This window comes from Phyllostomus hastatus, unplaced genomic scaffold (genome assembly GCF_019186645.2).
Source record: "Phyllostomus hastatus isolate PE091 unplaced genomic scaffold, TTU_PhHast_1.1 phas_contig_210, whole genome shotgun sequence".
Taxonomy (NCBI): domain Eukaryota; kingdom Metazoa; phylum Chordata; class Mammalia; order Chiroptera; family Phyllostomidae; genus Phyllostomus; species Phyllostomus hastatus.
The window spans coordinates 34,330,188-34,343,936 of NW_025333737.1; positions in this window are offsets into that span (position 1 = coordinate 34,330,188).

Here is a 13,749-nt window from a genome sequence, read left to right on the forward strand (position 1 = left end):
TCTCCCCTTCCTTGTTCTGATCTTTCTAAAACTGACGTACAGTGAAACTGACTTGAACCTTTTTTTTGGCGTTTAGAGGTGTGTAGCCACCACCCGAGTCGGGGCACAGAACCGGTCCTCTGCCCTGAAAGCCCACCTTTACGCCTCCCTTTGGGGAGCCACACCCTCGCCCCACCCCCGGCCCGCCCCATGTTCTCTGTCACTGTCGTCTGTCTCCCTGGGAATGTCACAGAGAAGGGGCATCGGACAGCGTGTGCCCTTCGGTTGGCATTTCTCCCTTGGGATGATGCCTTTGAGAGTCACCCCAACCACTGCCTGCGTCATCAGCTTGTCCCGCTCGCTCCTGAGCGGCGTTCTGCTGTGTGGCCGCGCCGCGCCCCGCCTGTCCGCCCATGTGTGAAGCACCTGGGGTTGTCTGCGGTGTGGGGCGATGGTGACTAGGGCTGCTGTAAACATCCGTGTCCAAGTGTGTGCATGAACAAAGGTTTTCACTTCTGCTGGGCAGGGGTTCTCGACTGGAGGCGATTTTGCCCCCCAGGGGGACACTCGGCGACACCTGGAGACATTTTTGTCGTAAGCAGGGAGCGCTGCCCACGCGTAGTGGGTAGAGGTGCCCACGACTCTGTCCCCGGGTTCGATTAATTTGCTAAAGCAGCTCACAGAACCCAGGAGGGTCGTTTGCCTCCTAGAACACTGGTTTTGTTACGAAGGGTGTTACACAGGGTACAGGCAAGGAGCTGGAGGTCCGCAGGGCGGCGAAACGGCACCAAGTGTTAGACCCGGGAGAGTCAGACGTCTGGCTGCTTGAGTTCCGGCTACGAAAGAACTCAGAGCCAAGACTCAAACTGTAAGAGAAGGTTTATTTAGAATGTCCCGGACGTAGGAGAAGTGAGCTGCGGAAGCAATGGGCTCAGAAACAAGGTCCGGGGGCAGAAGAAGGGAGTCCTTGGAGCCTGGGAGGGAGAGGGGGACAAAGAGACCGCCCCCGGGGGGAGTGTTTGGGGCCCTCCTGGCGCTTCGGCCCTCGAGGAGCTGGGGTGCGCCGTGTTCCCGGAATGGGGGGCACCAGCCCGGAAGCTCCCCCCAGTCTTGCTGTTCAAGAGTGTTTGTGACAGCGTAGTTGCCAGTGCTGCCCCAGCGATGGGCTGAACACTCCCCAACCTTCTCATCGCTGGGTACCCCTGGTGACCAGCCCCGTCCAGAGGCCAGGGAGGGACCCTCCTCCAGTCACCCCCAACTGCAGGGCTGGTCATGAACATCAGAAGCCTCTCCTATCCCTCGGGGCATTACAAGGGTTGTTAGGAGCACCCGGACGAAAACAGCGGATCAAGGCAGATGTACGTCCCTTCTCACACCAGGAGGCACAGACGCATGGTGGCCCGTTCTGGTTCCAGGTAGGACTCTGGCACTCGGGTCGGCTCTGGGTCGGCTGGAAGAGGGGAAGAATCGCTGACTTTATAGAAAAACTCTACACAGCCCTTCACCCGCTTCCTGGGGAGAACACTTTGTATTTTTCCTGAGGAGTGTCAAGAATGCAAATCGGCTTGCTTTTACGCACACGGAGTTGAGAAGGGTTTGCAGAAAGATTCACAGACTAACAAGGATCCTCTACCAAGTAGCACGACGGAGCTGGGTTCGCTCTTTGCCAGCAGAATGGTTACCACCTTCCGACTCAGCCCGCAAGATAATTCTCACCCATTGAAAACCTGTTTTTCATTTGGCCATGTCGCTTGCCAGAAACTTCACCTGTAGTGTTTTCTAAAGCATTATGGTGGAATGGGCATTCATCTCGTCTCGTCCTATGACTGTTGGGTCTGGATGCATCACCCTCCAGTTCTCCGGTTTCTGGAACAGACGAGGCTGTGGCCCAGCACCGAAGCCGAGCGCCCAGTAGGACCGCAGTGGGTGCTGCTGGTCCCACTGGCCCTACCAGGCCCCGCCCCCCGCACTGGCCTCCTTCCCGGAACCGCAGCCCTCGTGACCTTCCGCCCCTGCGCGCCCAGGTCCTCGATTCTTGCTGCTGGACGTGGGGTGACGAATTTGACATCCCAAGCCCCCACCTGGCACCTACACCGCTGAGCTGCCCATCTCGTGAATCGTGGTGAGACTCGCGTGAACAAGCACGGAAATATCTAGAAAACTCCAGCCGACGCTGTTCTGAGCGGCTTCTTCCAGGGAATGCAATGGGGTAAGTGGGGAGGGGGAGGGGGAGGCAAGAGGACACCTTCCTCTTCGTCTTCAAACACCTCTGGGTTGCTTCCATATTTTCCCATAACTGCGAATTCCTTTTGTGATTTAAAAAAATTTGTAAATGTCCACAGTGACCAAAGAGGTTAGTGGAAGCATGTAGTTCGTGGTCCTCCGAAAGCGCCCAGTCCCCCTACGCTGCAGGCTTCTCTTCCGCGCCTGCGTGTGGGTCACTGGGCCTGGCGGGGACACCTGTGGTCTGAGGGTGGCAGTGACGTCAGCCGGGATGGGGACCGGGGCTCCAGGGGAGGTGGGAGAAAGAGAAGGGGGACTCCACATTGGCTGAGGCCACGGCTCGTCCCTCCTCCCTCCAACCCTCCCCCACCCACCTGGTGTGCGACATAGGTTTTTCCCGGGCTGTCCGGCAGGCCGGAGCCGCGGTGCCAGAGGGAGGAACTCTGTAGAACAGAATGCAGTCAGCACAGAACACATTTTAAAAAATCAATCCCTGGGAACAAATAAAATAAAGTAAAAGAAGAAACCAATCGTGGGGTGGGGGGTAAGTCTGTCGTTGGGACAGCAGCCCAGCGGAGTGCAGGGCCGGCGTGGACGCCACCCTCCCACAGAGCCGGCGTGCCGCCGGGGTTGGTTCTGGGTGTGCCGCCGGCTCCGCGGGCTCGGAGGCCAGCCCGGGGCCAGCTGCACTCAGCACCCAAGGGCACAGCCGGGGGCTGGCACACCCTCACAGGCAGCAGGCTGCAGGGAGGCCAGGCGTGGGGCCGTGTGCATGCATGCTTGTTTACTGGCTGTTTGCAGCTCTTTGTGTGGGGGGCAGGGAGCTGCTTCCCGCCCCAGTGGCTGGAGTCTGCCAGGGCAAGCCCTCCCAGCCCCTCCCAGGTCTAGGAAGGAATTGGGGTGCAGTTTTTGGAGAACCCGGGACACTTCAGATGCAAAGAAATGAACCCCATGAGGAGACCACTGTTGCTCCTAATAGAGTCCCACGGACTGAGGCGAAGTCCCCAGGACATCTCCCTGAAAGGGGGAGACGGCGGGGGTGAGGGGCGCGGGTGGCAGGGACCCTAGGCCCCTCCAGCTAGCCGCACAAACCAAGTCTCTTCAGCCGCTGAGCTCGAGTTACAGTATGGCTCTGGAATCCACCCCCTGCCCCCGGGCTGGGCTCTGCCGTCACTTTTGGGTGTGCGAGGGAGGAATTCCTCGAGTACTGGGAACAAGTTCCGTCCCGTCCTCCGGAGGCGCCAGGGACCTGGGGGACAGAGGGCAACAGTGTTCCCTGCTGTGTTCTCTCAGCTGCTCCGTGGCCAAGGAGACTCGGGGCGGGAGCGAACACCCAGCTGCTGGCCCCACTTCCGACCCCCACCCATTTTCCTCATGAACAAGCCCAGCCCGCCAGGCTGGGAGAGACACCAGCCCAGCCCGCCAACAGGCTGTCTCTTACTCAAAACGTGAGCTCCTCCCTCCCCTGCCAGCCCAGCCAGAACTCACCTGGTGCACACGGCAGCCTGAAGACTCGCTCTAATTCACGGGTCAGCGGTTTCCGTGAAAAGCCATGTAGCAAAGATCTTCAGCTTCCTGGCCAGAGGTCATCACAACTGCTTAACGATGCCACTGAAGCAAGAAAGCAGACAGACAATACATCAACAAATGGGCGTGGCTCTGTGCTAATAAAACTTTATTTATAAAAACAAGCGGCGGGCCAGGTTTGGCTGGTGGAGTGTAGTTTGCTGGCCCTGCTAGGGCTGGTCTGAGCATCCTGAGGATGGGCCATCCTTGCAAAACTCCTGTGGACCTGCAGTAGCCATCTCAGGTGCCCCAAAAGCCCGGGGTGCACCACAGCAGAGGGGCAGAGAGTTCATGTGGGGGGAGATGAAGCAGATGTTTGCTGACCTGAGCACCCCTGGCTCACCCCTGGAACTCACTCCACCTTTGGCCAATGTAGTTCAACATAAACAGGTACCTCCCCAGTGGACACGTCTGTGGCCACTTAGAGATGAACAAGGAACATCTCCCGGAGGGTGTGTGAGTCTAGAGATCTGGGCCCAGGAGCACAGATAGTTTCGTTCTTATCTACATCGCCCTGGGCTTAGGACCCAGCCACAGTGGGGAAAACTAGGTTCAAGTCTCAGAGCTGCCGCCGCCACATACTATCCGAATGACCTTGGACAAGTTACATAATCTCCCCAAGCTTTAGTTTCCTTGTTTTACAAAATGGAAATAAAAATAGTACTTGGTTCCTGGAGCCCTCGGGTTCAGATCAGATAACCCATGGAAAGCATTTAACACAAGACCTAATATAATCGGGCAAGACCAGGCCTGTGGCTGGGGCCGGCGGCTCACTCACTGGGCGCCTTCCCTGCACCAGGCCTGTGCCGGGAACTGCTGAGTTAGACCTTCTCCGATGCTCAGACGAACCCTCTGAGCCACCCCGTGCTGTGGGCGGGAAACTGAGGCTCAGAGAAGCAACCGCTTGCTCCAGGGCACACAGATCTGCTTTTGCCTAAAAGGAGGAATAAGAGCACGTATACAAGACGTCCAAGAAGAAAAGAATGGGAGTGGGCAGGACAGGTGGCAGCCTCTGCAGACAGGGCCGGGGCAGAGGGGCAGCCTGCTGGGATGACCGTGTTTTCGGGAGAGGAAGTATGCCGTCGCCTGAGCCACCACGTGCTCACCAGGGGCCCGTCTCTTGGTCAGCTGCCGCCGGTCGGTCCTGGGAAAGCTGAGGGTGCTGGGAGGAAGGATTCTCTGGAGGCTGTTGGCTGAACATCCCACGCTCCCGTGTGCTGGGTTGAGTGGTATGAATCACACATGTCTCTCCACCTAGAACTCCCAAATGTGACCTTATTTGGAAACAGGGTCTTTACAGCTCTAAGTAGGTCAGGGTTGAGAGATGATCCCACCAGATTAAGATGGGCCCTCAAGCAAACGAGTGTCCTTATTAAGAACCAGAAAGGGTCCCTGGAGACGCAGAGAGGAAGGCCATGGGAAGGTGGGGACGGAGACTGGAGTGAGATGTCTACAGGCTAAGGACTACTGGGGGTCACCAGGAGCTAGGAGACGGGAATGCAAGGCCCGCCCCCACCCCCCTTAGGGCCCTTAGAAGAACCCGCCCTGCCGACACCTGATTTTGGACTCAGGGCCTCGAGAGCCGTGAGAGAACACATTTCTGTTCTTTGGGGCCACCCTGTTTGCGGCTCTTTGTTACAGCAGCCCCAGGAACTTATTACACCCATGTGAGCTTTCGAGGGTGGTTCCCAGTGTGCGGCACGTGCCGGGGACCCCAGTGATGCCGTAGGAGCGAATGAGCAGGGAAAGGACTCAGGAAGGCAGACATCAGGGCCAGGGTTGGCTCGGAAAGCCGGGGAGCATAGTGCAAATTCAGGGGAAGTCACAGCCCGGAAGCCAGGACTGGGGTGGGGGTGGGGCCCGGGCGGACTGACCGGGCAAGGCTCCGACTCCGCCGTGCCTGAGAACTGCAAATAAGCGGGCTGGAACACGTTCTCTACTGAAGCGCGATAGCCAGGTCAATGCAAGGACTGCCCGCTTGGCTTCCCTCTCCCGCTCTGACTGCCCTCCCCCCACCCCGCCCCCCCTGGGTCTGTGCCTGCCCCGCCGCGGCTGCCCGGCGGGCCGTCAGCCCCACTCCCACCGAGCCATCCGACAGCCTGGTCGGGGCTGTGGTCAGGATGTGGGAGCGAGGCCAGGCTGGACAGTGGCCACCTGTAGGTGTGTGTATCGCGCCCCTGACCCTGGTGCCCCAAGGGCTTGTGCCGACATCGGGGAAAGCCAGCGGCACCTGGCGGATGGGGGCAGGGGCTAAGGCTGCCCAGTGGCTTTGCTGTGGAGGAGTTTCTTCCTGCCCCCACGCTTCTGCCAAAGCCAGGCCCCCATGTGGCCATAGCCACAGCTCTGCTAAGCTGGGCAGCTCAGGAGCCTGAGGAGTGGGCACGGTCCCTTGTTGTGGGTCATAGCTTGTCTCCGAAGGGGGCAGCCACCAGTTCCTGCCCTCCTTATAGGTACGTGCCCCCGGCCCACTGACAGGCTGAGTCCACTCCCCCTGCCCCTTGTATCTGGGCTGCGTCATGGCCCTTTGGCCAACAGAATACGGCCGGAGTGATGCTGAACCACACCCGCACTCAGCCCTTGAGACGCTGGCCATTTCTACCTGCTCTTGGAGGCCAGGGCTGCCGCTCACGGAGCCGGGGCCTCTCTGCTGGAGGGGAAAGGCCACACGGAGGAGCCCTGAGCGGCCGTCTCGGACCTCCCGCCGGGCCGGGCCTCCAGAGGAGCAGACCACAGCCCCAGCTGCTCTCTGGCTGCAGTTGGGTAGAGACCCCGCCCCTGCCGCTGAGGAAGCGCTGGCCGGCGGAGCCCTGCCGACCCGTGCAACTGGGAGAGATAAAAATGAATTATCGAGTTCAGCACTGAACTGGGGGGCACTTCGTTTACATAGCCCTCGGTGACAGGGGTCCTCTGGGGGATTCGTCCCTTCCCCCGTCTCATTCTGGCCACTCTGAGCGCCAAAGCCCACAGTCCCTCCTTGACACCTTGGCCCCGTGGCCTCCCAGGGAACCAGCCTGGGTTTCGGGGCAGCGCTGCAGGGCGGTACTCCTCCTTCTGGGGTTGGTGCCTTTATTTTTTTTATTTTTATTTTATTATTTACTTTTAGAGAGGGGGGAAGGGAAGGCGGAAGAGAGGGAGAGAAACATCAATGTGTGGTTGCCTCCCATGCACCCCCACCTGGGGACCTGGCCCACAACCCAGGCATGTGCCCTGACTGGGCATTGAACCAGCAACCCTTTGGTTCGCAGGCCAGTGCTCAATCCACTGAGCCACACAAGCCAGGGCAGGTGCCTTTAAATTAAAATTTAAAAAATGTCCGTAAAGCAGCTAGGTTGCTTGTGGCTTCTGAGCAACTCAGAGGGACACCCAATGCCTGTTATTTGGACAGCATTGAATGGCTTAGCCAGCACTCGAACACACTGAGCCTCCTTTCCCCCGTGACCACCGGAAGGTGACAGGGCAGGCATGGGTCCTTCTGTTATAGGACAGGAAACTGCAGAAGGCCACACCAACAGGTGTGGCGTAGCCAGGGCTGGTAACCGCCCAGTCACCCGGCTACCCGCCCACAGGCCTCCCGCACAGGCCTCCCGCACTGCGTCCCCAGTGTCCCCAAACACCCTGGGGAGCAGTCTGGGGCCCGTTTTCCTGAGTCGAAGGGACAGACAACTGGGGAAGGGGAACCACCCACAGGTGCTAAGTACGTGTTACAGTGACGGGCCCTGAGGTCACCTTCCTGGGTTCAGGTGAGGCTCTGCCCTTCGTTCCGGTGACTCGGCCGTCACTTCCCTTGCGGAGCCTCAGGCTCTGCACCTGTACAGGGAGACGCACTATTGCAGAGAACTGTCGGCGGGGAACCCAGGGGGAGGGCAGGGCTGGGTGGCTGCCTTGAAGGACAGAGCCGTGGAGGTGACCCTCGGTGATTCTGGAATCCACATCACAAAAGGCAAGCTCTTCGCCTCGCTCTCTGAGAAGTGGTCTGACCTCCCCCAGGCAGCCAGGCCAGGAGGAAGCCCAGCTAGCCCACGTGCGGGGGGCCACAGGAGGAGAGGAAGCTGCTTGCCCAGCCCCCGGCTGCCTGACCTGCGGGCTGCACTGGCACCTCCGGGGCTGGCTGCAACGGAACAGAAGACAGACCGACCGGAAGCCAGGGCTTCCCAGCCACGCCCCTCCCGAATTCCTCACTCGAAGGACCTATGAGAAGTAAGAAGACAGCTATTGCGGTTTGAAGTTGCTAAGTCTTGGGGTCATTTGTTGCAACAAATAAATAACAGGAGTTGGTTGGGAGGTTCCGTGTGTTGAAGGGTGTCTTGTCTCTCTCTTTCCCCCCAGAAAGACACGTTCACCTGGAACCCCAGAATGTGACCTTATTTGGAATAAGGGTCTTTGCAGATACAATTAAGATGAGGGTTTTGAGATGAGGTCGCCTTGGATTAAGGTGGGTCCTACTTCCAAGGACAAGTGTCCCCGTAAGAGACAGAGAAGAAGACACAGAGACACAGAGAAAAAGGTCAAGGGCTGTGAAAGGCAGAGCCGGAGCCGCTCCGCGGCCCGTGGAGCGCCCACCCGGTGAGGACCGGAGGCCTCCGGCCCGCCACCGGCTCCGTGTGAGGGCACCGTCTCCGAGGCAGACCCTCCTGCCCTGGTGTGGCCTTCACAAGACCGCAGGCCTGGCCGACCCCGGGACTGCAGCCTCATGAGAGGATCCAGGCCGGACGCCCCCCATTACCCCGCTCCCCCTGGCTCCTGACCCCAGACACTCTGTGCCACTCAGTTGCTTATATTTACTGCCTGTTGCCACTGCGTGTCCCGGGAACCTGTCCCACGTGTTTTCCCGCCCCACCTGAGGCGGCATGCTCGGCCGCCAGAAGTTCTGGGGCCAACTCTCGCCTCCTAGATAATGACCTTGAACAAGGTGCTTCAGCCTCTCTGAGTGTCCTCATTTATCCTGGCTGGTCTGTCTGTGGGTCACTGTATCCACCTCACGGACTGTTGGGAGGAGCAAAGGCGTGAATCCATACCGACGTCAGTCCCTGGCACGTGGTAAGTTGTTGTTATTCACACGGGTGAGAAAATAGCCCCAGAGAGTCGACGATTGGTCTGCGCGGCCGCACGGCCAGTTACTCGGCAGCCAGGCACGTGCTGAGCCTGGGTCTCCCGACCCCCCACACGATGCTCCTGGTTTAACTGAACAGCTCCGCTTCCATCATCCCACCCCAGGGCTCGCAGCGGGGAAGCACGGTCCGTGGCTGGCTGTGCAGACGGACTGCAGGTGGGGCGGGGGGACAGCTACTCGGGTCGGACCGGGGCCTTGGTCCTGAGGGAGAACTCCCTGGCCCCTGGAGGGGGGGGGCGGGTGTTGGGCAGGACCCAAGAGCAGGCAGCAGCAGGCTAGGCACCCCCCGAGGGGGCTTTTCTGGATCACGCGTTGTTGCCAGAGCAGGGCCAAGCCCAGGGAATGAGCCGGTCCAGCCCTGGTGAGGAAATGGCCATGATAAGCAGGACAACTGTTTTGAAACGCAATACGGGATTAGGGCGAAAGGGTTGTCGGGAGTAACTCTCTCCTGCGCGGGCTGCTTTGCTTTAAGCAGATGGAAATGAGCTCCGACAAGCAGAGGCCCGGAAGCCCTGGGTCCCCAGAAGTGCCCACTCCCCTTTGTTCTCTGAGTCGGGGAGCAAGACCCACACCTGAGAGCAGGCAGCAGCCAGTGGCTGCAGCAAAGGAGTGAGTCAATGGCAACAAATGCAGAAATAAGAAAAGGCAACAGCATTTGAACTGTACCTTTTTCCTTAACCTTATTATTATTATTATTATTATTGATTGGTTTTAGAGAGAGGAACAGGGGGAGAGAGAGGGAGAGAAGAGAAGAGAAACAGCCGTGTGTGGTTCCACTTAAACCGACGCATTCATCGGTCGCTTCTTGCACGTGCCCTGACCGGCGTCCAGCCTGAAGCCCTGATGGATCTGGACCACCGTCTAACCGACCGAGCTACCCGGCCAGGGCGTGAACTGTCCCTTTGAATGAGCAGTATCACCTATGAAAATTGTATGCAAAGAACCTCCAGGTGTGCTCGGCACTTTCTAACGATGCCTCCGGGGCCAGGTGTAGCCCTCGTAACACAGCGGGAAAGGCTACAGGGTATGCTTTGTCCTCAGCTGCCACTGAACACGCCATCCCAAAACACGCCTCAAGGAGGATTCTGAGCCAATTATTAAAAAAAACAAAAAAAAAAAACAACAGCCTACCCTGGAGAAGCTCTAAAGTCAGTCCCAATTACCCTTTTGTAAGGGAACTTTTTATGAATAAAGAAAATCCCCGCCTTGGCTGGTGTAGCTCAGTGGATTGAGCACAGGCTATCAACCAAAGTGTCGCAGGTTCGATTCCCAGCCAGGGTACATGCCTGGGTTGCAGGCCATGACCCCCAGCAACCGCACATGGATGTTTCTCTCTCTCTCTCTCTCTCTCTCTCCCCCTCCCTTCCCTCTCTAAAAATAAATTAAACTGAGCCTCTTTAAATAAATAAAACCTGAAAAGAAAAGAAAAGAAAAGAAAAGAAAAGAAAAGAAAAGAAAAGAAAAGAAAAGAAAATCCCCGCCTGTGGGGGTGCCTCCCCCTCTGCACCACGAAGAGAGAGACAGCTCTGGACACTGTGGGACTCTCACCAAGGGGGAAGGCAGGGACCTGACTCTGCCCAACAAAACTGACTCCTGTTTAGTGTGTCTCTTCCTGGCCACCTGCCCGGCACTGACCTCCCGCAGCCTTCCTTCTGCTGCCTTGGGCTGAAGATGGTATTTAAGTCTGAGGTCCAAGCCTCCTCTCTGCCCTACTCATTTCCCCCTGGGTATCTCTTCTGCGTACATAAAGTATACACGTTCATAAACACACTTGTTTTTCTCTTGCGAATGTATCTTTTGTTACAGAGTCCCCTGCAGAGCACTTAGAAGGGTGGAGAAAACATTATTCTCCGCCCAACGCCCCGTCCCCACCCCCCGCCCCCATCACCTTGACCCAAAATGCCCCCTGCAGGCATCCCTGGCCCTCACATCAAGGTCAGCTGACGACATTTATCTCTGGAGCCTTCCGTGTCTAGAAAGAGGAGTTGGGGTGGAAAGAGGTAAGACAGGACACCAACCAGAAATGATTCAGCAGCTTCCTCGGACCTCCAGGGAGAGGGGACCTACAAGGGGTCCGCTCCAGAAAAGCATTTCTGGGGGCTTGTCTTTGGGACGTGCTCACCCTCTCTCCTGGAGCTCTGCCCCTTCCCTCTTCCTGAAGTTCTCGCCTCCCGACAGGCAGGAATCCCGGGCCTGCCGGTCATGTGGGTCTGTGGTCGGCAGTCTGACAGACGCAAGCAGAGCGAGGAAGACAGGGCCAGGTACAGGAGGTCACCAGGGCAGAGAGCCCTGGGTGCCCAGGGACCAGCAAAACCAGGAAAACAAGGAGCTCGCCCGAGCAGACTGCTGGTCATGGGGGTTAGACCCCCTGAGCTTCCAAATCACTGGTCAGGGGCCGGAGGGCAAGGAAGGCAAAGACGGAGAAGCCCAGTAGGCCCCTCATGATGCTATCATCCCCTTCAACGCAGAGGGGCAGGCATGGGTGATGGGGGGCAGCGAGGCTCTCGGTTCCTGCAACTCCTCCCAGGGACAGGGGGCTCTGTGCCTCCTCGCTCTGGCCCCACAGTTACGCCCTCTTCCAAAGCCCTTCCTCCCCCGAGAAGCAGGGGACCGCCCACGGGCTGTGATGGCAAAGTGCTTCACGGGGCAGCCACGCCGCTTGTGCATCGCCTCTGTTTCTCCCTCCTTTCCTCACGGCGGACTTGAACGATTCTTGGTTCAACCTTGCCTCACCGGGTCTCAAGGTCAGCGTGCATCATTCGACACCTGGTTAAAGCGGTAGGGGTGGGCGGGGGGAGCATGGATTTTGTAAAACAGGCTCTTGGGCTTCTGGGTCGGAGACTTGGGCTGCAGAGTCTGCGAGGGGACCCAGAAGTCTGCTTTTGCAACAGATGACTCAACCTATTCGGAAACTGCGTGAAGTCTGAGAAAGTCTAAGGACCAGCTCCTCCGCCCGTTTCCCCGTTTTGTGAGCTGCTTTGCCCCTGCACAGATCAGGCAGTGGAAGGGGGGTGAGCCTGGAGCCAGAAAGTTCTGGATCACCGGGCACTCTGGCCAGGGGCTCCCAGATCTGAGGTTTCAGGTCATCTCTCCAGCAGGGGGGTCAAACTCACGTCCACCGGGGGCTGCATCAGCTTCCAGGTTGCCTTCAAAGGGCCGAGTGTTAGGACTGTGTACATGTAACTGCTCCTTAACGAGGGGCAAGGAGCTCGGCGCTGTCGCCGGGTAGAAACAAGGTGCTGGGCCGGACAAAACAAGGTGGAGGGCCGGGTTCGGCCCGAGGGCCTCGTGTTTGCCGCCTGTGCTCTACAGCAATCACGTGTGGCCGGGATCGCCCTTACCCCACGTCACGGAGAAGCACGCTCTGTGCTCTTTGGACAGCGCCGGGGCTCCTCCCAGCTCCGAGACTCCGGTGCCACGGCGGGAAGTCAGGACAGGAGCCTTGACCTTTATGTCCGTCACCGTGTGACCGTGGGCAGGCTCTCCTCCCATCCTGGCCTCCAGTCCCCACGTGGGGATACCACAGCCGACCCTGTCATCTCAGGGGCTTCGGTGAGGGCTGCCGGAAGTCGGGTAAATCATGCTAAGGCTCAGCCTTGTTGTCAGGTGGGGGTGCGATTCGGGCTCCTGTCTTTGGTCCCCTGAACTCAGCCTTGACACTTGAAGTGCAGCATCAAATCACACAGCCTCTATTTTTTTAAGGAAATATTTTTAATTCTTTATTTAAAGATTTTATGTATTTATTTTTAGAGAGGGAAGGGAGAGAGAAAGAGAGAGAGAGAGAGAGAAACATCAATGTGCGGTTGCTGGGGACCGTGGCCTGCAACCCAGGTATGTGGCCTGACTGGGAATCGAACCTGCGACACTTTGGTTCGCAGCCCATGCTCAATACACGGAGCTACGCCAGCCAGGGCTCGCACAGCCTCTATTAAAAAATGAAAGAAAAAAGGCCCTCAGCAGAAACCCCTCCGTGGACCTCAGTGGAGGGGACGGGGCCAGAATGCCTGCGAAGGGGTTAACGCAGCAGGGCGGGTGTGCGGGCGAGTCTCAGCTGAACGGGAGTGACCGCACGAGGGACAGCGAGAACCCGGGCCGCTGCATCAGAGGGCTGAAGTACAGCCTGTTTATGGCCAGGTCCCACTTTAGCAAAACCACAGCTGCTATTAAGACCCTCAGCCACGCCATCCGTGGCTCTGAAACTTGGCATAATGGCCGAACGCCGCCTTATCCTCAGAGGGGAGAGGAGCAGTGAGGAAACCGGAGGGGCTAACGTGTCAGCGGCCGCCCGGCGTCCCGGGGCTGCAGCACGCTCCCAGAATAGCACGGCCGGGTTCCCGGCAGCCTGGGGCCGCTCCGCGGCTGGGCTTCCGGGGGGAGGGAGAGAGAGTCAAGGCCCAAGTCACACGGGGAACAGCTGGGACTGGACGCCGCCCAGAAGCCAGCTGGCTGGCCCTGCCCTGCTGGAGGCGCCGTCGCCGGTGAGTGCGGGCGGGTCTGGCTCTCCCGTGGCACGCCGGCTCTCTCCCCATCACCTCGGCGTCCTGGCTCAGCTGGAGAGCCGGGGGCACCCTCACGTCCCAGGCGAGGGGGCGGGTCTTCTGAACGCGGTGGGGTGAACTGTGTCAGCAGCTGGCAAGGCGGGTGCGGGGCTGAGCGGCCCTGAAGGCAGCGCAGGGAGGACACGGCCATCGGGGCCGGCGGCTGGAGGGGGACGGGGCGGACGGGGAGACGCAGGGCTCTGCCACAGCCCGGGCAGCGGCCCATCGTGGCACTGTCTCGGGCTGGCTTCGGAAGGGGAAGGGCCGGCCGGCTGGGCGAAGGGACCATAGCTGAGAAGGGAGGTTGCCTGCCTGACCCCTGGCCTGCTCTGC